At 38.2% G+C, this 26,929-nt stretch overlaps 1 long non-coding RNA gene across 2 annotated transcripts; it reads right to left on the bottom strand.

The window, feature by feature from the left end:
* Positions 1-3,665: 3,665 nt before the first annotated feature.
* On the bottom strand, positions 3,666-25,356 carry LOC146508610 (uncharacterized). 2 transcript variants are annotated; one of them, XR_014876896.1, is made up of 3 exons: positions 24,673-25,356; positions 23,045-23,121; positions 3,666-7,903 (listed from the first exon to the last, which is right to left on the bottom strand). It is a non-coding gene; the product is annotated as an uncharacterized LOC146508610 (long non-coding RNA). The 2 variants fall into 2 exon arrangements; XR_014876895.1 differs by lacking the exon at positions 3,666-7,903 and adding an exon at positions 16,196-18,896.
* Between the last annotated feature and the right edge of the window lie 1,573 nt (positions 25,357-26,929).

Genomic DNA, 26,929 nt, shown 5'->3' with positions numbered 1-26,929 from the left:
TACTTACTTTAGTTGGCAATAGCGAAAGCAAGAATATAACATTAGCTTGTCCTCCATTTTTACACAAATTACCTTTACCCAAATGTTTACATATAGTTACACAATAAAATTGTTGAATGAAGTGCAGAATTCCTGCTTTAATTTAAAAGGAATTACAAAAAAGAAATCTAATCCTAATCTGGCCTTCTTGTTATTGAGTGTAACCAGCGGTTTGCACAATGTCGTAAACCCTCTGTATTTCCATTCACGAAGGCATCTCTTGATTATATAACTTTATCTCCTTGAGAATGTTCTTGACTTGGTTTGGTGTAAAGCTGTTTCCTAACCATGGAAAAAACTCTGTCACCATGCACTTGGCTGTAGCTCAAGAGGTAAAGTCACCTCCTTATTGGAAGGTAGCTGTTTGATCCCCTTCTGCTCCAGTCTGCATGCCAAATATCCTTGGGCAAGATATTAAACCCATGCATCGATCGGAGTATGAATGTGTGTGAATGTTAGATAGAAAGCACTTACATAGAAGGAGCATAGAAAAAAACGCTTGTGTGAGTAGTGAATGAGGCGAGTTGTGTAAAATGCTTTGAGTGCTCAGACAGAATAGAAAAGCTCTATAAGAACCATTTACTATTTGCATTTTGTCTTTTGCTTGCTGAGCTGCCCAGTGCATTTATTATTTTTAAGAATATATTCGATTTTTGATTTGGCCATTATTCAAGTTGTTACTATTAGATAGATTTATTTGGGTTTTTCAGCCTACCAGCCTAGCTTTGACATCTACTGGACTGCATTTAAAATTGCAATGAAAAGCAAATATATGTAACCTGGTCATGGAACTGTTATCAGGCAATTGTCCAATTATATCGAGGCTCAGAAAATATGGCTGTAATTCCCTATCAGTTAATATACCAATTTTATAAAACCACTTTAAAATTTACAATTCAAATTAGAGTGTGCAATATTTTCACTGCTAGATGCCAATAGATTGCTGTTAACTCAGTTCTGCAATCTTAACCCTCCCGCTTAAAGTGAATAATTCTAGCTATAGGACACACGTTTTAGTCAATTCAGTTGAGTTAAATTTTATTTTTATAGTGCAAAATAAAAACAACAAATCAAAAACATTGAAATTTAGTCTTTACCCCTTAACGGCTCCAGCTGTTTCGACCAGATCTGACTAGTTTTCTCCTGTCTGTGGAACGGTGTCAGTCCACTGTTTACCTCAGCTGTCAATGCTGGGTGAAAAGTGTCCGCATCTGTTTACTCTGGAAGTTGTCTGTAAAGATTGTGAAAGGAGTCCAACCCGAGTCAATGAGTCAGAGAAGTTCACTTCAGACTGATGACAGTGAGTTGTTGAGGATATGGTGGGGAAACAGGGTGGCTTCCACAAATTGCAATCCCACTCATATTTATTTCTAATTGATCAATTATAAGTTAATGAGAAGTTTGTTAGAAGATATCATTACACACTAATTTATGAGTACAATATCTTTTTTTAGTTGTATTGATTGTTTGATTTAAAATCCACTCTGGTGTAAAAAAAACAAAATTCCAAAAATTGTGTTTTCTGTAAAAGCCTTGGTTCGGTTCGGGTCATTTAGTGTACTGGTGCTTCAGTGCTTGTCAAACAATAGTAAACTAGGTTAGGTGACTACCTTGAATTAATGGCAAAGAAAATACTGCAAAAAACATTACCAAGCTCCCTCTATATGGCATGAGGCTGAAATGGGCTAAGGATTTGTTTAATGGATTTTAAAAACAGTGTGAGCATTTGACTTCCAACTGTTAAGGCAGACCTGCAGAAAAAAAAGCAACACTGGGAACATCTGCCTGTCTCTAATGTGTTACTGGGTTTCGAGTTTTCCTGGGGATTCAAGGCAGTAGAAAAACAAAGCAAAATGCAAGCAGAATTCAAAACAAAGCAGGTGCCCCACGCAGTAGAAGCTGCACTCTCCAGAACTGGCTGTTTACCTCATTCAACACTGGCGTAAAGGATCATAAACTCGGCTGTTTAATGAACTTAACATGCTGTGTGCAGTTTAAAGATAGAAATGACGTGGATCATCGTACATCATGTGGATCTATCCACCTTATTTTTAATAAAAGGGAGATGTTGGCTGAGATGTTGATTTCACTTTATTATGTTAAGTTTTCTGAACAGCTTACTAATTTACAGTTAACTAAAGTGCAACCTCAACCCAATCCTTTTACCTCGGATAATCAGATATGCAAAGGTTAATATATACTTTCTGTCAACTGGTGACAAACATTATGATATAGGAGCATCAGGAGCAGCTTGAACCACAGTGCCCTCGCAGCTCGGGTAGCTGCAACTGCTAAAAGTAGCAGCAAAGCACTTTTCTTTCTTTCTCTTAAGAGTCATTACATACAAGGATTAGAGGACAAATTCCAGGAAAAGCATTAGCAATTAGAAGTCCAGCAGCCGTCAAGGTATGTAATTATAGGCAATGTGTGTGATTAGGGTAAGAGGTTCAATAAATTACATTAACATACTTTTAAAATCACAAGGGAGAGTCTACAAAGATCCTAAAAGAGGCAGAATGCATGTATCGATTTCCTTTCCCCCAATGGAAATTTATTTGGTGGCTGCTGAGCAATGAGCGCCATTGCAGTACTCAATTTCCTGACACAAACAATTGTAACACTAAAGAGCAAGTGGGTGTGCTGCAGAAAATGTGACATGATTTTTTTGTTTTGTTTTGTTTAAAGTTCCAGGCTTTTTGTCATCAGCAGCTGCTGTGTTATTTTATTTTTTATTTTTTCAAAACATCTTCAATTCAAAATAGAGTGTAATTTATTATTTTTTGCCACATTCGGCACAGAAAAAGTACAGAGAGAGACTGATTTTCTCTTATCTTGCTACCCAGTATGATCCTCTTCTTTTTTATTTGGATACTAAGATGAAGTGGGAAAATAACCTGCCATCTTGTTATGTGATTCTATATTTGCAGAGTGTTTAATCTACTGCCAGAGCCATCTCACTAATGAATCTGATGAAGTTTGTTGATAAAGTGAACACAACTTCCTGACAAGAGAATACTTATCCATGATAAGCAAAGTTGACTTCGTGTTTAGGCTCGGTTGAAGCGTACAGCTGAACAGCTCCAAACACTTCTTGATGTCAAGGTGTGTGCATGTGTGTGTATTGCACAGTTGCCTGGCAGAACCTGAAACGCAGCTGTTGGCTTTAATCGACTTTTCGGATAGGGGAGATTTTCCAGTCCAGGGACACACACCTTCAAATCGGCTCAGAAGCTTGCTGGCAGGACAGGGAGCCCCATCTCCATGGTCAAATGGCACCTTTCAACCTGTCTGCTGACGGGCTGGCTGGGAGGAGAGGCTCGGGGTCCAGGGGAAGAAACTGGCAGCATCGGCATGGCAGTCTTTTACGGTGGAAGAACGTAATTGCACAAGGCATCTCCAAACCCCACGGAACTGGCAGCTGTCCACACCTTTCCCTTGAGCAGGCTTAGAGGAGTACATCACTCGTATGAAAATCATGCTGGAAGCACAAACCAAGGGTTTTCAAAAACTTCACCTGAAGTTTGATTCTGTAAATGGTGTCTTTTTTCCCTATATTGCTTGGCAGTGGAAACACTCTAATGAATATGTTTTACATCCCATTTCAATGGTGCAACAATTAAAAACCTGTGTCAAGTTATTCAACTAATTATTTAGAGAAAGTAATGAGAGTTGCTTGCAAGTAGCCAGAAATAATCAGTTAATGTAGATGATTACATTATTTAAATTAAGATATAGTTCACACAGATCCTTGTGGAACTAGAAATTCCTGTTCATATGTCGAAGTTGGCACTAGATAGCTGAGTGTTTTTGTCCAGTATTAACAAGAAGCTTATTTTTCAGGGCAGCAATCCTATTTCGTTTTGCCATTTGGAATTTTTGATTGGATCTGAGTATTGCTTTCCCACCATAACGTCCTCGCTTGTCCAGCTGCTGTCTGTTATGTAGGCATTGGTGCTCTTGTTAACTGCTTGGAATAGCAGTTTAACTGGAGTGTCAGAGCCCGCAGCGAAACGGTTGCCATTCTTCAGGAGGAAGCATGTGGCACATAGCATCATTAAGAGGATGAGACCCTCAAGGTGATGTAGGCAATGTCCATGATACTTCTTGGCACAATCAATTCTACTTATGGAACCACTTACCTTCCAATGGCCCGTAATCTATTTTTAATATTTGCCAGATAAGTGCACACACAGGCATTCTTCAAGGAAAGGCTGAATTTTTTTTAAATTAGTCACTTAAAAAAAGAAAAGAAAGAGCGAGAGAGAGGTACAGTATGTTCACTTAATGGCAGCAAATTGTTCCGAGAAACTACATGAATCCAAGGTCTGGAATAGATAATATGATGTGAAAACACCAAAAACTGGAAATAACAATGCCAGCCTCCACCTGATAATGGACCTCATATTTTGATGTCTAATGTGATGCCTTACCTAATTTAAGCTGGCATTTAACAGAAAAGGTTTTGTATTCAAATGTATTATTTTGATGGCAAGCACTGAAATTCTGTTTCATCCTCACATTATTACAACCGCTGTTAATGGACCAACAAAAAAATGCCATTCATGTGTTACATGAGAGAAATCCCATAAATCATCAAACATCAGATGTATAGCTATGTTAGATGGGCATTGTTTTTAACAAACAGGTGTTAGAGTGTTCAAATCTATACACAGGAATCCAAATTAACATGCAATAACTGAGAGAAGTACTGGAAATATCAGTTAGAGGTACTGATTTAAGGCCTATGTGACCCCATACAGAGGTAATGTGTGATTCAGATTTCTACATGATTTTAATAATTGCATGTTGTGTTATAAACTCAGAAGAACACATAACTGTATATTTTCTGTTGACTGAAAATAGATATCTTTTCAACTAATGTTAAATAAGTAATGCTAGCTGTCTTCTTAAGCAGATTTCAGCAGCCACAGTGGAGTCTGTAAAGTAATAATACTGATATGTAATTCATTTGTGTTGCAGTATAGTATTTTGTACATGCTAATAGAAATGTCAGCTAGCAAACTTGTGAAAGTAAGATGATCACCAAATGAACCAGACAATATGATGGAGTTCCTGAACACCTCGCTGCTCACTATTATCAGATGCGTTTGCCTCTCTCCTCCCTCTAATCAGAGCTCTTGACTGAGCGCAGATGTCATAATTATTAATCTGCGCCGACGAGCCACTGATGATTGATGAGAGGCACATCCTAATCAATGGCAAATGTATGATAAGTGTTTACTGTGAAGATTATGGCAGCAGTACCTCAGGTGGAGTGGCTTTTCTCCTCATTATCCCACCACCACATCACAAGCAAATAACTCACTGACACTTAGGCCTGATCTTTAATCAGGGATTATCTGGCACTTGACATTATTTTTGAGAATATGTTATTCTGCCATATGCTTTGAACCGCAGACAGGAAAACAAATTTCTTCCCCCACTGGCTTTAATAGAAATATTTCATCATGCACAAGTATTTTGGATGCCTGTAAGGCAGTGTTTTTCCAAGCTTGTGTGTTTATGGATGCAATTACACTTTTGAGTCCAGACTTTAATTGAGACTTTGTGTAATTTGGTTTTGGACTTTGCTGATAACAGAGCCTTCTGGTGCATTTTTCTGTCATGTTTAATATCCAATTTCAGCTTGAACCTTCATTTAGTTAGTTTCATGTTCACCAAATCTGGAAATCATATGGACTCAGTTCTGTGGAAAGGGAAAATGTAAGCACTGTTCCCACAAATCTCTGCAACAGCTTACAAAGTCTGACATTCCTAGCTAAGGGCTCAGTGCAGAAACCCACAAAGCACAAGCAATTGCTGGTTGACAATGCAAATACCTTTTGTAACAACCAGCACTCAGGCTCTTCTGGACCTACTCAAGACCCTTTGAGGATCAAAGAAAAAGAGGTGGATTTTGGGGTGTGATTGTCTTGGTAAACCTTCAGCCAGTCACTCCCCTGAGAGGATGGTTGGCTCGAGACAGGAAGACTAGACGTCTGTAGGTTTCGGTGCGCATCCTGGGACATTGGCCTGCTCTTTGTTTAAGTCATAACAGCAATGGCAGCAGGACAAAGTGTTATAATAGCCACCAAACTGTCATAATTAAACTGCACACTGGCTAACATCAAGATCTCCATTGCCATTTCTGCAGTCATTTTTTCCATATGCTACATGGCTGGAATCTGAGTGATTTGGGATGTGGAAAGCTGCAAATGTGTATGCTTAAATGAATAATGAACAGCTCAAATTATGACAATCCTTTCTGTGGACTCATAGAGGGTGACTTAGTTACATTGCGTTGTACAACGAATCAAAGATTCTTTGAGAAATCTCTTTTCTCTCTCTTTTTTTCTTGTCAGAATGGTTCATTTATTCATTTCAGTTTACCAAAACGAAGTCCCTACTTCTATTCAAATCCATATACCTCGCTTAATCTACAAGAATTCTAATTGCTTCTGATTGATATTCTGTTTTAAAGCACAAAAAAAGCTTAGAAAAGAATCATCAACTGTGCCTGCCTGTAGCAGAGTGGAATCCAATTACAGACAATCCTTAGATGGCAGTGTTCAACCACAGCAGAACAACAGGAAACAATATGAATCGTGTGTAAATAGAGAAAATACAGGTTTTAACATACATAAATCAAGAAAGACGTGAAGGATCTTCCAGGGATGACTTTTTAATTAACGCATAATATTTAATTCTAAAACATTATGCCGTATAATATGACCGTCTATTAACATTGCAATACAGTGTGGTATACAATATAATAAAAACTCTCTTCTTACTGACATATACATATTACTGAGATTTATTTATAGTGCATTTTCAAAAGATCTAATTCATATTACACAAATTATAAAAACAATGCATTTCATGTTATAGAAACAAAGGAAGCCTTTCTAATGGCCTCATTTATATCCTTCTGCAATAAGAACAAACAGATCTAATGGCAGTTCACATCTTATGTATTCTCAGCCTTTATGAATGCAAAGTGCTGCTAGCAGAATTCCCTGGCTGGTAATTCTATCAGCTTGAGATTAAATTTGATTCCTTTTTATTATGTTTTCCCTGAGAAGAGAGTACATGGACACAGTGGCACCACTGGGATGCATCTATCAAATGAAGTTCTATGTTGGGAGACGGTGTGATCTCTTAACGTGCTCATAACATATTGTTTGGACTACAGCATTCCCAGTGGAACTAAAAGGAGGCCGTACAGCAGATTACACTCAACGCTATAGTATCTGGGAGGTCCCTTAAAATTGACATATCAATCAAGCATTCATTACCAAGTGTACAAGTGAAAATTGGCATATTGTGCAGTGCTATTGTATAAGTGAAAAGGCTGTCAAATCATCTAACTGATGTCAGCTGGGCCTGTGTCAAATAAAGCCGAAGAGTGATTCAGATAATGTTAGAGGACTGCAACAGCACAGTGACAGAGCACTCTTAAAATCAACAACTAGAAGTCAAAGGGGACATGATGACATCATGGCATAAGAACAAATGTCAAAGCCTCACCGAGGAGCCTGAAGCAGGCTTGTAAAATCATATATAAATGGGACAGTGATGTAAAATTCCCAGCATAATGCTTGAACATTTACATTTGGTATGCCAACTATGTAAGGGCTATATTCACATCTCGTGATAATAGTAAAACCGCCTGGAGCAGAGAACTACAATGAGCTAGTAGTAGAGAAATGTGCTGTAACTGATAACTGAGCAATATTGAAGGCAAGGCTCTCTGCTGGAATTCCCTTCACTGTAGAAAACCTTTGTTGGATTCTGTGGTCCTCTCAGTGCAGAGAGAGCACCGGTATGTGTCACAGTGGGAGGCTTGAAACTTTCTGTAGAGACTCTAAACAAGGAAGCAGAGAAAACAACAGACTACTGAGTAGATGCTGCTTTAGCTGTGTTCATGCACAGACAAATGAAAGGAAGAAGCAGGAATAACTTTCCCTCTGGTTGTGTTCCAGAGACTTGCAGGAATGATGCTAACAAGAAATAACACTATTCTGGTGGATTGTGATATTTAAACACTTTACATTGATGTTAACATGTTGCTTTTTACTACTGCCATCCATGCGAATGATGAACAAACATGACTACAGATGTGGACGGCACATTTTTCTGCTTGCATTTCCAACTGTTTTATACTGTAAAAAGCTGTGACTCATCCTAACAACAAACTTAACTCAAGATGTGTTGGTTCATGGACTCGCTGTTAAAGATTTGGCAGATGTACAGTACTATGCAAAAATTTTGAATAACCCATCATTTCTTTATATTTTGCTTTTGAGAAGACTGATTTTTTTTTTTTTTTTTTTTTTTTTTTAATTGCTAGTAATCATTCTCTTAAGTTTTTCTTTGGGCATTTGCTGATTCCTAGTCCAGTTCTTGTACCCAACAATCCTAAGAGTAATTTCTTGTCTTTATTTTTTCATTCAACATTCCAGCATGAAAAGCACACAACTCAATGGATGTGATAGTGTTGTGTCTACACATAAAACAGAACAAACAAAGATCCAGTTTTAGATTGTAGGCATTTTATTACTAGCAGTGTGTCACAAGATAAATAATCTGTCCTTAAGGAATAGGGGGAAAATCCGCAAAGACCTGAAAAAATGGCCTGAGAAATGCATCTGGCCCTCCAATTGATCAATCTGTGGTTTGCTGAAGTCTCATTAGAAATGGAAGTGGATGGGTGGCTGTCAAGAAGCCAATCTTAAGGAAGGGAAACAGGAAGAAAAGGCGGAGGTATGCCAAAGTACACAATAAATCAGTAGCAACAAGAGTGATGAACCCTAATTTTAAACTTGTGATTCAAATCGTTGTCAGTAGGTAAAGAGGAGGTCAGAAGAAAGGTACAGCAATGATTACCTAGCACCATTAGTAAAAAATGTCAAATCTTGACACAGAATGGAACAAAAAGCATCCATCATCCAAAGAAGAGCCTTGTTCTATTTAACCTCTTAAGCCCCAAGCCTAACTGATCTCCTGCCTTTTGCCCGCAGATCAGGGGGCGTTGGGGCTTAAGAGGTTAAAGAAATTACAAGAAATCTTGCGTAAGAGTTCAGTCATACCAAACGCTTATTTTCAAGCTCATTACAACTGTGCAAACTATGTTTTTGCATTATGTAATGCATTTTCATGCATGTTTGCACACGTTTTAATATATTCCCATTTTCCTGGCCAAACATGTAGGGTGGATCGAGAGCTTTGCACTTTACTGTAGATGGACAAATGATTGTAAAACTCCTCATCCATAGTGATTTCTTTTAAAAGCAAACATGTCACAGTGTCCATATTGAAGGCTAAATGATTTTCGCAAGGGGAGTTTGTTTTCAGTTTTCAAACTGAATAGCGATTAAGATTTAACATGTGCATAAATAAGAATTTTATCTAACTGAGTATTATGTGCGTTAAACATGCCTGGCCTATTTGGAATAGCAGTGGAAGCAGGACAAGCTGACCCAATAAGGCAAATTGCTATTACATTAAAGTGGACAATGCCACCACAGAATGCAGCGACCACAATCTAAGCCGTAAGCATAAATATCTCATTTGACTTGATGCACCATCTGAGTAATTCCACAAGCTCTGCTTCAATGGTGATTGCTACAGAGTCTTGGCAGAGGTAGAGAAGTCAAATAATTAGATCAGAGCACCACATATTCCATGGTCCACACACTTGTCTGTTATTCATGAGATGCTTTTTTTTGTGTGTGCATGGGTTGTTTGGCCCTATCAGGTTTTCAGCTGGCAGAGAGAAGATTTGGACGAGTACCATTAAAATATAAATATTTTATTTTAAAACCATTCATTCGGTTTTAATTATTATATAATGCATTATGCAAGCAAAATGTAATGCTCCGAGTGTGATTTTGGTAGGTTCATCATGCCTCGAAGCTTGTTCTGACTGCTCTGCACAAGCTTGGACATGAATGTACAACCTCACAACCAGGCGCAGGTAAGAGCACTGTTATACAAAGCATAACAGCAAAACCCGATGCTAATTATTTTGCACGTTTTCCTTTTCTCCTTTAACCTAGAGTAATAAATGACCTAAAAAAAATATTCCCTGTTGCTAACATTATATTTTTGACACATGTTGGTGTTCACATATGATTTCTTTCCAGCAGAGAATAAAGACAAATGTGAGCCTGTTGATGTTCCTATCTAGATGAAGGTGTTCCATAAATCATGCAGCATCACCCTGGCTTGTTTCAGCTGTTCTATAATGGAGGAGTTCTTACAAGGCCCAATTAAAAGAACCCACACAGCTCAGATTGAGGGTTTAAATTATTTAGCAAGTTGCATAAATATGAGTGTTTGCTATTTAACAAGGTGTAAGAACATGAATTATGAGCATCATTTCTTTTTCACTCTCTGCGGGGGGCTTGCTTATTTATGTCAAAAAATCAGGGGTATAAAATTGCTATTGATTTTATTTTGAGGTATCTTAGTTGCTAGGTTATTTAAAGTAATCCTAATCACAATTTATATTTGTGTCACATGACTAGTTTTAGGTGATTGTTTTCATTTTAATACTCACAAATGCATTTTTTTCTTTTTTTTTTTTTTGCTCACCTTGCTCTTATCGCAGCTGTTTTCAGATTAGATGCTCTACAGCAGACAGCCAAGACAGATACCAGCTGGCTAAAACCATGACAAAAATAGGAAGGAAACGAAGTGCATGGGGAGAATCTCTTGCCATATATATATATATAGATGTATAGATGCAGCATGACAGGAACAGTGGAAAACTGTCTCCAGTCTCCGGCACTAAAATGTACCAGTTGGCCAAAATTGTTAGGATCCCTGCGTTGGTTCCCAATGTTTTGTGTTTTTTGGACTTGAATCTATGTTGTATTGAGTTTTGTGAAGTGAGTCATGTTTCTAATTCTTAGTCTTTTGCTAATTTAGTCAGTTCCCTTTCATGTCCAAATTTAGTCTCACCTGTGTGTGTCCTTCCCAGTGTCCCCACTGTGTAGTCAATCATGTCTGTCTGGGAATGTCAAGTTTGGCGTTGCTCTCTCTGTCTCTCTATCGCTCGTGAAAAACTGATGTTGCATTCAACTGCAAACATTTTGTCAAAAACAAAGGAATCCAAGCCACTTACAATATGAATAATTGTCACAACTGCGTGGCAAGAAAAAGACTTTCATCACAAATCAACATCTGAATTTCAATAAAATTACTAATTCAAACTGAAGTTTTACTAAATCGGCTCAAATTCCTCACTGTGCAATTGTGTTGTCCAGAGAGAAAAATCTGAAAGCAAACTTTACAGCGTGTTTCATTTTCTCTTCACTAATCAGGTTTTCTCGTTGACTCCTACACAGATGGTCCTTTGTGTACTTCACACAATGCCATTTTGCTTGTAAAATGTCAAGGGGAAGAATTTCCATCAGTCAAAGCACATTTAATCAACTTAACCAAGAGAATTTTGCTGCTACTGCAGGTAAATAAAGAACTTTATATTTATTCCAGTATCTTTTATAGTCACAAAATGCTGTGAAATAGTGTATGCTAATGTGAAAAGGGAATCATCAATACTGAGCTCACATTCACCTCTGTAAAGTAAATAACATGAACCTGCAGTTTAGGCTCAAGAGCTGATAAGAGTGCAGAAATATGGAGAGTTGGTAGACAGTGCTGAGCATGGCAAGGTCACCAGCAAGTCAGAGTAAGGTCGTCAGCACCACGCCAGTCTGCCTGCTGCTCCTCAAGCCTGACCTTGTCAAAGTCAAGTGTTGAGTTGCTAATGCCCCTTAACCCAGCGTGTGTAGTGCTAGAAGCCTTCACCAATGCTATATGGCCGGATTTAGCCGCTGGCATTAGAGATGAAGCTAGCACTCCTAATTGCCTCCGCGTGATTCCCAAGCTTGACCCATAGTTGGCTGCCACTTCATCTCCCTTTCGTCTGTCTCTCACTCCTTTTTCCGCCAGAGCTACACCCATAGCGGGACAGCTGGCTCTCATCCAGGAGCATCAAAATATTGTCAGGACCACTCTCTGTGCTCCCGCTACCCTCGTCTCCAAATTAACCTTTAAATCAAAGAAGGAGTCCTCGCCTCTCCTCTCCTCCCCTGCTTCTCCCTCATCTTGTCCTCTGGGTGAATTAATAAAACCTTAATTTCCTCATTAGCCCTGTCAATTCATGCAGGGAGTAATAGGCACTACTTGGGGAAGTGCTCTCTTACATACAAAAATGTACCATTGACAATTAGCTTTCTGGGCTCTTTTAAGGGTGGAGGGAGGTCTTTTGCTCTAAGAGCAAAGAGCATCTTTTGGCATACTTTATACTCATGCCTATATGTGTTCATTTGTCTGTGGTACAGTGCAGTCAGTGTTCTTACAGATTTGTTGTATTTTCCAGCAATTATAAGAGAAAGCTTCACAGCAGGATACTTTGACTCAGACGGGAGGACTATGTGAAAGTGCTCAACAGCGTTTCATCCTAACTGCACGTATTGTGTCCTGTGCATTGTACATAATACAGTATCATTGGTCTCAAATTCTTTCCCCACCAATTTGAAGCAATGATTAACAAATAGAGTCAGACTGTAGAAGTGACAACAAGAAAATTAATGTCCTAAACTGGCACTATAGTCTGAACTAAACATCAGTAAGTCGGTTTTGGATTGTATGTGGCAGGAGCCAAAATCCAAACAGTTTTCTCTAACTTGAGTCTTACCGAGATGCTCCTTACCAAGTAACTTGATAAGCTGCGTGCATCATGTCTTTAGAAGAGCTGGAGTTGTTCCCACTGAATACTGATGTTTCTTAATTTATTAGAAACTATTTTAATCTACTGTTTTATTGATGTCTTTTTGTCTTTATAAGGTGACCTTGGGTTTTAGAAAGGGACACTCAAATAAAATGTATTATTATTGTATTCTGTTAACTGTACTTTGTAAGAATATAACTGATAAATTAAAACTGTTTATAGCTTTCTTCATGGAAAGCATTGAACTGCATAGCTTGTGTTAACTTATACCAACAATCAAAGGAATCCGGTCTTTAAGTCTGTCGGCCCAAACTCCGCTTCAGATCCCAAAGTCAAACGATCATCACTGAGAGTTAAAAACTGTCTAAATTCTTTTATCTGTAATAAAATGATCAGTGTGGCTACTCTACCAGGTGTAACAATTAAGTTTAACATCTAGGCAACCATGAAAACAGAATTTATAAAATCTAACAGAGTTAGAAGTTAGCAGGAAGTTAGCTCGCTAGTTTCCATCTAAATATAATATGTTCGGACTGAGAGATTTCTGAAACGAATTAAGACGTACAGCTTTGCTATCACTTCCGACATAAATGAAGACAGGAAAGTAAACAGCAGCGATGTTTGTAGGGTTACTGAAGTTGGGCAAGCTGGTATATAATGATGTGCTATGTGATTACTAGCAGCACATAAACAGTGAAGCTGGAGGATGAACGCTATGGAATTTCCCAGAGGAACCCACTCGAGGGATTAATAAAGTTTTATCTTACCTTATCTAACTTTTTTCCACTTGATAAAAGTTAACAAGAGTGTTCCCGATGGTTAGGGACAAATGCAGTCGCATGGCAGGATGCTGTAAATGGACCAAACTTCAGTCAGGAGAACAACTGAGATAATCCATCCACAATACGGGGTTAGTCATTAATATACTGCTGCATGGGCTGGGCTGTAGTTACATCATAAGATTTTAAAAACTGAGCTTTAAAATGAATAGTGGCAACCAACATTGATCACGGACTGTTTTTAGGGGCTTGTTGAGGTTAAATAGAACAAGATACAAAGCATTAAAACATTTCAAGAACAGCCTTATTAAACACAGAGCAGTTTGGGCCCGGAAGCAGGATTCATTGCGTCGTCACTTAATGACCGGATTGTTATGATGAGTTTTAGAAGAAATAAATTTCTTATTTGGCACATCTGATCTATTTTTCCATTGCTATGGAAATGTTCATTTAATAAAGCCCGCAGACAACGATGAGCAATAGCTAACATCTTTTAATAAAAACCAAAGCTTGAGTGAGAGAGCGGCCATCAAGGGGCGCTGACCAGCTGTTTCTCCCAATCCCAGGCCAGCCCTGGGTTTAAATACAGCTCACAAAACAAAAGGCATTACACAGCTGTTGTTTACACCTTTGGTCTCCCCCAAAGAAAGAGTTCACAATCCCTTATCACCTTTTACAGCGGTTGATCCCCTTGTCTATTCCCCCCGTCCTCAAAGAGAAACAAAAGACTTCTCCAACACTGGCACCAGGCTTCCTGTGTGAGTGCCCCCATTTCCCAAGATACAATCACCAGGCCCCCACCATCTGTTTAACTGTGTGAATAAAGTGTGAACCAGACATCCTAAACCAGGTGACATAAAAGTGCTGTTACTAAGAGAATACATCAATATATAAATGAAAGAAATTCTAATACACTATTTTATTCTCACTAAATGTCTAGCATCCTAAATATTAGGTTTTATGGGTATAACATTTGCTTGTGTATACTTTAGTACAAATATGCTATATTACCAACATTAATAAACTAGTACAAGCACATAGTGTATGTCCTCCTCTCCTGGAGAGCTTACGGTTCACTTATAAAATCACTGACAGGTCACATGATGACTTGTACTAATTGTGAGCCACACAGTGAAAAAACAAACTATGCAGGAGTAACTTAGGCTGTTTAAACAGAGGTTGGTGGTTAGATGCTAACCTAAAGGCCACATTTTTCTCCCCATTTTCTGAGTTGTTATTGTTTTTGAGAACTTTATGTTTATGTAATGTATTTTTGACATTTGTCATGCCCTGCAGTGCAAAAGTCGCAGGTTTCATGAAGCGTGACAAGTTTCTTTGGAGAAGCACTTAGCTTCAGGAGAAATGTATGTGTGCGAGAACACAGATTTCAGAGATATTTGTGTTTTTCTTTCTCTTGGTTTCATGTCCAAGTTAACGTTAAAAACGGTTTGTTTTAGATGCACCATATCCATAGTATTCCTGGTTGATTTCCACTCAAAACCCACTAATATGTCTCACTAGTTGGACCAACATGACATATTCTTAGAATGGCGCTGGCTTATCAGGCCATTTTCAATCTCTATTACATCCTTATCTACACTGACTGGGAGCTCATGAATCTGTCTTTGTAACAATGTTATAGATATGACCACATTTGACCGTAAACCACACGCAATTTGAAAGTCTGATGTTTTAAAGGAAAAAATATTATATAATTTAACAGTAAGTCACTGCTGTGGTATAGATCAGAAGCCAATCTGCTAATAAATCACTGGCAATCTGACATTAAATGTCAGAATTTGATGGCTCTTAAAAGAACATTGGCAAAAAGCATGCTTGATTAGCAAGACCCAGCAGAACTCTGTCAGAGTCATTTTTCTAGATAAATATATGATGTGACGGTTGACGTTTGTGATTTCGTGTAACTTGGGGACTCAGTTATGTAGTTGATGTTCAAAGCTGGCACACAAGGGGGGATGATGGGTAACTTGGCGCAGAGTACTGGCTAGAGGAGGGTGGCTGGTGGTGCTGAGGGAAGATGCTCTTTGTTGGAGGGTGTTTTCTTGGGCTCAGCACAGCAGGACATCACAGGCTTGCACTGTCAACACATGCCTTTAATGTTGCAAGTCTCCAAAAGAAACATCAAAAGGCTCTATCCATCGCGCTGAGATTTATTTTATTTTTACCTTATCTTTTTAGAGATTATTAAGAGTGCTCGGGATTCATGACAGATTTTTTTTTTAATAAATAACTCCGTTTAGAAGTTCAAAGCCAAACTGTCAGGATGAAATGTCAGCATCTGGACAAATAAATTTTAAAAAATGTGTTTGTATTACAACACAAAAGAGCAAGAGAGCTGGTGAACAAAGGTACCATGAAAATAATAAATCAGTGAAAATAAATCAGTTGTCATCCTGATTTGGGAAGCATCCTGGACTGCATCTTAGCATACAAATCAAGTGATTATCATTATTATTATTATTATTATTATTATTATTATTATTATTACAGCATTATCCTTCCCTGTTGCATTCATATTCAGGTTTAAGCTGTGTTAGTAAATCTGCATTTTCTAAGAAAAATAATATTTTTATTCCTAACTGTAAAAAGCAGCATTTGGTTAAATATACCAGTATCGTAAAAAATTATTTACTTTATTTACTTGTATAATTCAGTGTAATGAACTATAAAGTGAACTTCTTGCCTCTTCTGACTAACATATGTTAGAATAAATTCTAATGTGTTAGTTATTCTAGGTTTTCTCAAAGAAATCTTCCCATACAAGCAAATGTTAGAAAGGATGAATCAGTCTTTCCACTAATACACTTCAGTGCAGTCCTCTGTCTAATGGGCTACCCTGCAATACAAGAAAAAAATCTTTAAGTCCATATATTCTAAATGGGTCATTAATCAGTAGAGCATGACTTCTAGCTCAGGGCATGCAGATGTTTTAGCATAATATCATGTATGCAGCCATTAAGTGCATACAAAGTTAGCAGTTATAAATAGGTCATCTAGAGGCAAGGTTTTCACCTATCGAATGGAGACATGGAACCAATCAAATCTGCAAGCTTTTATTTCAGCCACCAAGATCAATAGCTGCAAGCTAGAAACGAGGAGCCTCTATCTAAAATGAGAGCTTGTTGTTTCAACTTTGGCTGCCATTATTGCTCTAAACTGCACTGAGTGAAATGCTTGATGTGCAAAAATAACCAAGTGGGATGGATCTCAGAAAAAAAAAGATTAAATTGATAATAAACAAGGTTCATTTCATGGCTTTAAATGTTGCTACCTTGTCCTACTTTATGAAAAGTCATCACCTAGACTTGCACTGTATGCGCCGTGCGCACATTTCTATTCGCACCTTTCATGGAAAGTTCCAAACACAAACTTGAACTAAATCCCAAAGTTTGTTGCTTGAAGTCAGTTGTTACCTCTATCTCACTTAATCCTCACATTTCCACTAACCTGAAAAATACAAAATGATATTTTCAAGGCAGAGCACTTTGAAAATGTTTAGCGCAGAAATACCTTTTGAGGTACAGGAGTCGAGTGCGTATTCACCCCCCTCTACCTCTCCTTCCTCTCAGTGTTTCAAAGTTGTGATAAGATGTGACAATCTATCAGACTTCAGTGAGGGTTTTTTACCATGTATGCTGCAGCCCTTAGTTATCTTGGTGGCATTTTCCTTGCGATATAACAGAGAATCAATTATGAGTACACAGATATGCAAAAGGTTTAGTCTGCAAAAGATGCTTCTTGACAGTCTGATGATATGATGGCGGTAAATAAGCTCCATACGTTTTTTTTTCTTCCTGAGCTAAAAATACTATTCCCTCGAGCAAACGGCTGCATGTTAAGATAAAGAGAGGAGAGCAGCCTTTAGAAAGGCACAGAGTGTGGAATTACAGACGTGACGCAAAACAACAGTCATGATCGTAATGATGTTGGTGATGTCAACTTATCTAGGTTTGTTCTACTGTACTGTCTCAGTAATGTTTAGTCACAGATTTCATAGTCTCACAAGAACATACAACGAATACTGGTTTGCACAGACTTGGATACAGCATGTGCATGTGAGATATTTTATAATCACTGCAAGTATTTGCAAACTATCAATTATTGCAATATAGATGACACTGAAAACTAACAGAATTAAAATCACTTATCATTCTCCAATCAGTCTAAGAAATAGTAGATGAAAAGATAATGCAAAAAAAAATGTTTTAAACATTCTTGATAACATAAATGCAGATGTGATGTTTTAAGGAGCATTTCTAAATAGTGTTAACCACAGATGCTAGATGAAGTCTAACACCAGTGATACACTTGATGATGAGACCATTTTTTAAAAAGATGATTTAAAATCAGATGTGTATCGATTTGGGTTTCTTTGCTTTCTTACTCTTAGATGTGAGGCAATGGTTTAGTTAGTCAAAGATTTATGATGGAACCACACAGCATTTTGGATTCTCTAAGAAAAGACCTCTGAGGCTTTACGGCTGCTGTTTATACAGTTCCAGTGAACTGCAAACACTTCAAACATCTCAGGAAAAAGGCATGTAAGAACTCCCAACAGGCTTTCTAATCAAATGTCACAAGACCTTCATGGAAACAGTGAAGCAATTCAGCCTATGGCTATGCCAGTGAAATGGCAAAAGCCAACACATCAAGAAGACTTTGTTTGTTTCCAAACCTCCTCAACCTTGTTGGCAGTAACAAGATGCCTCTTGCACTGGCCGTCGTGATGGATTGTTTGTTTGCCTGGGTTTGGTTTATTATATATAATTGAACAATAATAGAATATCGATCCAGCAATAATAAAGTGATGTGTCAAACATTGTGCGAGTCAGCGGTTGCAGCAAAATGTCAATTCTGGTGAGAGAGAGAGAGAGAGAAAAAAAGCGATTAAAAAAACATTTTTAAACATTTTCTTTTTTTTATAGGCTGCAAAGGTAAACATACACTACAGCTACTGTATATAAAAGTGATTATGCTCTTTCGTGAGAGATGTTTGTTGATTCATAAACACACTGCTGTCCCTGAAGACTTATTGATTGTGTGGTGTGTGGGGTCATCTTCTTTGCTTCCAGTTGGCAAAGCACTGCTTAGATGGTGACAGAGAGGATCTTAACTGAATAAAGACAGAAGCTTTACTTCCATTTCCTCTTTTTCTGTGCAGCTTTGACATGGAAATTCCTCAAACAGGAAGCTGCAGGATGTGGAGCCTTTTTTAAGTCGCCACTGAGATTAATAGACAATGCTTCCAGCTCCTCCTATGGGTGTAGAGGACAGGAGCACATTTACGCCACACTTGCATGCTCCTCCGGTTGCGTATACTGTGGCGATGACAAATGGGAAAGGACACACATTAGCTCTCAGCGTACCTCACGCAGCTTCCTACTCAGTAATGGATTCACCTTCGTGCCATCATCACCTTCTATTAGGCCCAGGACAGAATCAATAGTTTTCTAAATGCAGCTGAATCATTCATCATAAGAGGCCTTGTGCCATCCACCGCAGCTACCTCCTGCTACCGCTCCGACCTGCCTTACTTGTTTTGCCTCCTCACATAGAGTATTGATTACCCATTTATGCCAGCACCAAAAGAGAAAAGCTTGATCAAACTGCGCAGAGATGCTATCACATTAACAGATTTCAATACACATGAAAGCACAACGCATTAAATCCAATATGACCCTTGAAGCCTGGAGAAGGTAAGTTATAAATTTAAATTTCATGATATGACGGTGATATGAGAAAAACAAATAGGTGATATTATGGTGATATATTCAAAATGAGCTCTGGCAATAATAAATATAAGGAACCAACGTTTAGGAAATTAAATATAACGGAGATACTTATTATCTTCAGAAAAAGAGGGAGAGATTTATTTAATATAAGCTTGATGCAGTTTCTAATGTAAACACACAAAATCAAACAGCTATTAGCTCAACTTGAGAGGTCAGCCTAATTCACAGAATGGGTCTCTCCACCATGAGAGTCTGCAGGCAGCACCAGCCGGGCCTGGCCTTTATTCTGCCAGCATTCTTCTGGGAGGCTGGGCACTGGCTGCGAGGACATGATTAATTGCTGCAATAAAGCTCATTATGGAGATTAAGTAGGAGTTACAGGAGCATTATTGATCACTGTCCTTTAAATAACCTTAAAGTTGCTTGTTTGTGCATGTTTGTATGACGCTGGTCAATGTAGAGGGCAAAATGGGAGGAGGAGATTCAATGCAATGTTGCCGCAAGACATTAACATATGACATAAAATCAGTCCTGGGTGATCACGCGAAATGTGTTGGCATGCTTGCAGTGACACGGGGTCTTCACAAGTCACATTTCCTCTAGACTGCTGTCATATAGTCTCACACTTATCAGTGGAAAAGATCATGTTTGACATAAGGAGACAACTGCCACCCACCCATACAAACACACCACTGCCGATGCCACCACATCTAAAAGACCCTATTCTGACCCTTTCAGGAACATTTTAAATACAATTCAAAATAACATAAAACGAATTATTATTACAGTATGCGCCTCTTTGTGATGCATTGCTGGCTTCAGTTGGGATTTGTTATAATGCACGTTTGCTCCATTTATCCTATACAACTACTTTCTGCTTTGTCATGGGTTTATAACAACCAATACATTATAACTGTTGCTCTTTGAATTCTAGTTGAATCTATGTAAATTCATTTTTGGTTTTCTGCAGTGCTCCAGAACTACTGCATCATTTATTTTGTACACATGTACATAAATGCAAACCTTTCTTTAACAGAAAAAAAAAATGGAAATGCCACCTTTTGTTACCTCAATCCTTTTTAAAAAAATCCTCTTATCCTTCCTAGCTTCTGACACCCCTTGCATTTCCAATAAACCCCTCAGTCTCCTGTTGAAGTATAAATGCCTTGGTATTTTCAGAATATTGATCCCATGTTAAATCTTCTACTATGAATAGAATATAAAGGGTACTATTTTTATATCTGTAACCTTGACTGTGACACTGTGACTAGTTTACCTGACTGGTAAACTGTAGACTAGAGTATTTCTATTGGGCGATACAGAAATATACACAAGAGCCCTTTCAACAGGGCTTTCCAGAGTTTGGCACTTACTAGGTCAATACTTTTCTTGCGGCCCACACATTTCTTTGTCTGAGTCATCTGCTGAAAAAACCTGCTTGTGAGCAATGTATGATAATAAAAAGCTATGATCCACAACAAAGCTAATGAATATAATACACCTGGTTGTTTGTCTTTCACTTATCCTATAATTGACTTTTTATTTGTGAAGAATCTGGCCAAGGACAAGTGTAGGTAGTTAAGATTGTCAATAGGGAAAAAAAGCATCAACATAACATATTAAAGTAGTATAAGACATGTCAGAATAGCTCTGAATAGCTCTGTAATGTCTAATCTTAGGTATGAAACTGACACTGCTGTTCAGAAAAACAATAACAGAGACAAACAAACTGGGTGATTAATTAATTTTTGGTGAATAGCCACATTTATAGGGAAAAAATCTTTTGAATGTCCCTTCCAAACGTGTTGTGCTTAAATGCAATAAATACATAAATTCTGATGCCTTCTTGTGAAAATTCATCCATATCAGGACAAATCAGTTGGTCAAGCTTTAACACTCTCCATCAGCAATAAGTTGTCAAATGAGGCAGGCCAGGAGATCAGCACCTGCTCCTGCCATGCAGTTGACAGGTGTTAACCTGTCACTCATTCCTCAATTTGCCTCGCTACTCGCCACTGGCTTCACGTTTCCAGTGAGACCGACCTGAACACGCAGCTTTCCTCCAAGAAGGCAAAACTCATTTAGAGTGATGACGACAGCAGCTAAGGTTTTGCGGCATTTGCTATGTTCGTCACGTCCGTGAATAAAAGGACCTATTCCTATCACGCTAATAATGCTGGGCTGCTCATGTCACGCTCAGCGCTGGCATGGGGGCGTTTTGTGCATGTCAGTGAGATAAGAGAATAGCAGGGTGCATGTTCACGTGCCTTATCGGACTATGCCAGGAGAGGGTTTCGCCTGCTGTTTACAATGCTGCAACCTCAAAGACGCAAGTGCAAAATATGCATGTGATGCAGGTGGGTAAGAAAGGAGGAGAGAGGTGTGGGCTACAATAGGAAAAGGTAATTTTCATAATTAAATTAGTCTTGATAAACTGCTTAACACTGAATATAGAGTGTAAATATATGTGATGCAGTTTAGAGTTTGAAAAATAAAATGGAATATTCCCAACGCTCTGTACACCACATTCGGAAAATAACAGGATATTTGCTATATGCTATTTGCTATTTGCTATATATATAATCCTTGGATCAGGATAGTTTTTATACATCTACCCCTGACACTTTCCCTCATGATACTATGTGTTCTCTGCTCTAGGCAATGTAATGAAGTCAAAAAATAATTCCCTAAAGTCTTTAACATAACCTCTCACTGCAAAAGCCATACACCTGCAGCTGCTTATAAAGGAGTAATACCCCTGGCTCTACAGATAAGTCAAGGGCACAGAGTTAAACTCAGGCCTTATTCAGTGCTTCTACAAGCTCTCCAGTTCGCTATCGGTAATCTACAGGTGAGTAAGCATGGGCTAGTAGACTGGAGTTTGGCAGACAGAGATAAGCAGATTCATTGACATGGGACACTTTGGCATCATTTCATTCCCAGACCTATTACACCTTATTGATCTCTGCTCCAGTTGCTTTCTAAATCCCACAACACAAATAAGGCAGCTGCTTTGACTCAGAAATTCTCGAAACCCAGCCTCGCCTCACTGCCAGACACTCGCTTCCAGCAACAGGATCAGTCCAAACATAATTTGAAAGTATTTTAGGTTAGTAATTAAACTCCCCCTTGCGCTGTATCCCTATTAACTCGACTTTTGATCACCCGGTGGCTTGATATACAGAGTGGGCGGTTTCAGTAAGCATGCAAATTTGAATTTTGTCTTCCGTCTACAAATAAAATGTTGCAAAACATCAAGGAGTCTGATTCGTTTAATCTCTGAATCCTTGCTCATTTAGGTAGTTATGCACACGCACACACATAAAACACAACATTAGGCAATGTTTGATTGATAAAAGGTGTGTGCTAAACATAAATGCCACCATCAGCTATGAAAAAAAATGAAAGGCTTTAACTTTTGAATAAACTTTTGATTTAACCAAAACACCAAACTACATCTTGCATGAAATTAAAACAATGGGGCTTGCACAGCTGAACAAATGGTAAATGGAGGGAGAAGAAAGGTAATAGCTGCCTTAAAGGCCCTTTGTCATCACAAGAAAATGACAGAGGAATGAAAAGAAAAACAGAACTATTCAGTGTGACAAACAAAGCCATGCAAACATCAGAGATGTGCAGATTAACAGGGAAAACAAATGGATGCTGGCAGATCACAACATTAACCAACAAGTACGATTGTGAGGAATAAAAAGAGTGACAATACTTATTCTTACCTCACCAACATACAAGTGGAGGATCCGTGCAGAAACACTGCTGTCGGTGTCAATCTATTACAATGGCCTTAGGTCACCTGCAATGATCAATTTACTCTTTAAAAAAGCCAAGAAAATCCAAGTTTTCTATTATAGCAAGTGTTCAGTTATTAAAGTATGTATTTCAAAAAGTACATACAATAGTATATTTGTAATTACACATAACAAAAATGTAAATCAATACGTTTTCAGTCAGTAACACGCTGACTGAAAACATGCGCTTGCTTATTTTACCCCAACTGCCCGCAGTACTGCTCCCCCTAGTGGTGTAAACCTTCACATCATTTTAAATAGTTCCACACAATACTCCTACCATATGTTCAATATTAAGATCAAGACATTTCATGGACACACTCCATTGTCAGACCCCGGCCTTGGTCTGGCTGTTGGCTGGCAGTGGCTTGCCCATGTGGATCCCCACTGTGAGGCCAGACTCTTTGTACTCTTTGGACTCTTTTTGGTCAGTAGTATAATTCTCAGTCAGTGTCCTCTGTTCTAGACCTGCTGTTCTGGCATTTAATATCACATTTCATATTACATGACCTATTTCTCTTAGAGGTAATTGTAAAGATGACGTCACCACAGTGCTCTTGTGCCGGCTGTCTACTGCCTGCTAGCATCTCATCAGGCTTTTCAAACTTTATTCACGCCAGGAGTTGGTTTTCTAATTTTGGACTCGAGCAATTTTAAATCTTAAAAGCTCCACAAATTCATGCAGGTGTCTTTAGTTATTTTCGTCAATTAGACTTAATTTGCAAGTTGAAGATAGATGGATAACTGATTTGTGATACGTGACAACAACACAATGTCCAAATGAAAATGTTATATGTAATTTTTGCTGGCCTAAAGGCAAGTACATACTGAGATTTCAGCAATCGTTGGCCCATGGTACAAAAGTGTCAGGCTATGTCTTCTTGGCACAGTCCTAATAACAGCTGGAGGACATATAAAACGAATCCTTCTGCTGCCACGAATCCTAAAATGTTCTATATCTGTCTGGTTTGTTTTGATTGTTTTCCACCAATTGGACCAGTTTCAAGAAAATGTTGAAGTGATTGGCAGGCAATGGCAAATGGCATGCATGATGATATAAGTTATCCCACGACCCACGTAGTGAATAAGTCATCTTAAATTTCTTATACTGTCAGAATCTGGTCCCAGGCTGCCTTGGTTCACAAAACCATTATAAAAGTGGAGGTCTCATGCGACAGAGCACCACTGTTCAGGGGATCAAAGGCATTCATTATTCTTTCAAACTAGACAACTTTTGTCTAGCAAAGCCTGAAATTGCACAGTTTAGCATGTGCAACGAAGGAGATTTGAATAAAGCAAAACGGACCAAACATATCTACACTTATTGAATGTCACCAGCTGTGACTGGTACTCCGCTGTCTAGCTAAGGTAGCGTTTCCTCTGCAGCCTAGCAGTGTTATAGTGTTAGCTACAGACTTCTTTGTTTAAAGAGGAAACAGTGATTAACCAAGACCTGCTAAAGACGCTACTTAAACACATTTTGTCAAAGCCTACATCTAAACTGGGGTTTTGGATATTTGTGTTAAAATTCGTGGAGGTGGAATGAAATAGCTTACCTTCACCTCACCAAGGTAAGTAGAGCCGTTTGGTAACAGTCTGGTAACATTCTGTCAGTATTTATGTATTAGTTGCTGGTTTTGCTGTCTAGACGCTTTTCGACATCTCTGAGCTAATATTAGCTAGCTACTAGTGGCTGCAGGTATTTTTAAGGGCTGTTTTGTAGTCACTTTTTAGTTTGGTTAGTGCTGCATGGTAATGCTTACATGTTATTGACTGCTGCGGTTTGATAGTTTGGGTTTTGTTGGTGTTCTGAACTAGCTTTGTTGTTGGTACTGCAGTGTTCCTGTATGATTCACAACACAATGTTGGAAAAGTCAATTCAGTTTCATTTATTTATTTATTTATGTAGCACTAAATCACAACAAAAAAGTAAGGGCCCTACAATAGTAGCGACACAACATAAGTTATATGCTGATACTGGGAGATATGGATGATATTCAGAATAATAACATTTATTTTGGACTCAAACTAGATTTTGCTCTTAGTTCTTGCTTGTGTGTGTCTCTGGTAGAGGGTAATGTTAAAATTTGGGTTATGGAAGAATGTGCTGCTTTGTCTAGAGAGGTATACTATACTTGCCTTTCTTTGTGTTAGCTGGCTTGACAAAACCTAAATCCCCAATCAACCCTTTCTGCTTCAGACTCTGTGCATGCTCACATAAAAGGTGTTTCACACATAACTCTTCTTCTGTACAAAGTGATCTCTGTGATTGCAGCCATCTCCAATCAGAGACACATGATCAGATAAAATGGTGACTAGAAATCTATAAAGAACATAAAAATATAACAATAAAAAGAAATTAAGAAATTAATGCTGCCGAAAATTGTTAATCATGGGATTTAACATTTTAATTTGAGTTAATATATTTATTTTAACAATGAGTGTGCCCTTGTACAGCTCAGAAACTTTAAACTGTATATAGACTATCTCAGTCTAATAAAGGAGATGTAGAAATCACTTTAGTTTGTTGCCAGATCAAAAAGAAATTCTTTTTATTGATTAAACAGGTCGCATTGGTGTGTGTTCTGTCTTAGTGACTCAGTTCAAATAGTGTTAGTAGCAGATTAGAATCAAGCATAAAAACATTTCAAGATTTTCTGCATCACAAACTCAGTACATGCAAATTTAAGTGATAATATGATGCACAGTTTGCAGCTTTACAGCTGGGCTTCATTCAGTGGTGTTAGCAAGGTACGGTTTAACAGGTTGTGCATATGAAATCATTACCTCAGGAGAGATTATATATATCTATATTTCACTTAAAACATGCTGAAAATAAAGAATCAGTGGTAAACATGGTGCTTCTGGCCAATTTTAAGCCGAAACCCTGAACATAATCTGCTCCCAACCAGGTTATGTGTTTAGCATAAGTTACCATGGTGATTTAGCCAGTTAAAAGGTGAGCTGCTTTCACGGCACTGAAATTTCTGACTTTGAGCTCCACAAAGCTCTCAGACCCATTAATCTCACTTTGTCGTGCCCCCCTTGGAATGTCCACAAATTGAGTTTATCTGTTTAAGACAATGACAGCTCCTTCCAAAACATCTGTTGAGACATCAGGGATCACTGCTTCACTTTAGCAAAATAAGCGTTTGCTTTTTGTGTGCTTCATTGCTGTTCTTGAGGCTCTTGTATCAGGTGGTTGTAATGTGCATAAATTTCCATATGGATTGCTATGAATTTTGGATTGCTCTCCTGCAACAGTTGATCTTATTTTGCTTTTTGTGAAATCGTAGTCTTTGAGTCGTATAGGTTAAACTCACTTTGTGCGTTAAGCCTCGGATTAATGTTTGTGTTCTAAGAAATTTGCTGATGACTTGCTGCATATAAGTCTTTTGCAGAAAACTAGCTCTTGTGCTATTTGTAGACTGCTAATTTAATTATCCTGCTCTATGGCAAATATTGAGTGCTAGCATATGATATACAGTAACAAGTCTTAAATGTCATTATTAGGCAGGCATATAAATCAAGCAGTGTATCCTGAAATAAAAACAACATGGACTGAATATAACATACTTTGAATTTGGCTATATTCAAATCTGATCAATATACAAAATTACATAGGCTTCACTTTCATTACGCTTTCACATTTTAAACTTGACCAGAATTGGCTCCTTCACTGCTGAACATAATTACATTTAAAATGGCCAGTTTATTATCGCTTTCATTTAAAATATAGCAAAGATTTTCTAATGAAGTACCACAGTACCTGCGTGTCAGGAAAGATATCATTTTTTCATGCGGACCTGCTGC

This window comes from Neolamprologus multifasciatus, chromosome 11 (genome assembly GCF_963576455.1).
Source record: "Neolamprologus multifasciatus chromosome 11, fNeoMul1.2, whole genome shotgun sequence".
Taxonomy (NCBI): domain Eukaryota; kingdom Metazoa; phylum Chordata; class Actinopteri; order Cichliformes; family Cichlidae; genus Neolamprologus; species Neolamprologus multifasciatus.
Note: the sequence above shows the minus strand (reverse complement) of the source record. Positions and strands in the feature narration are given on the sequence as shown.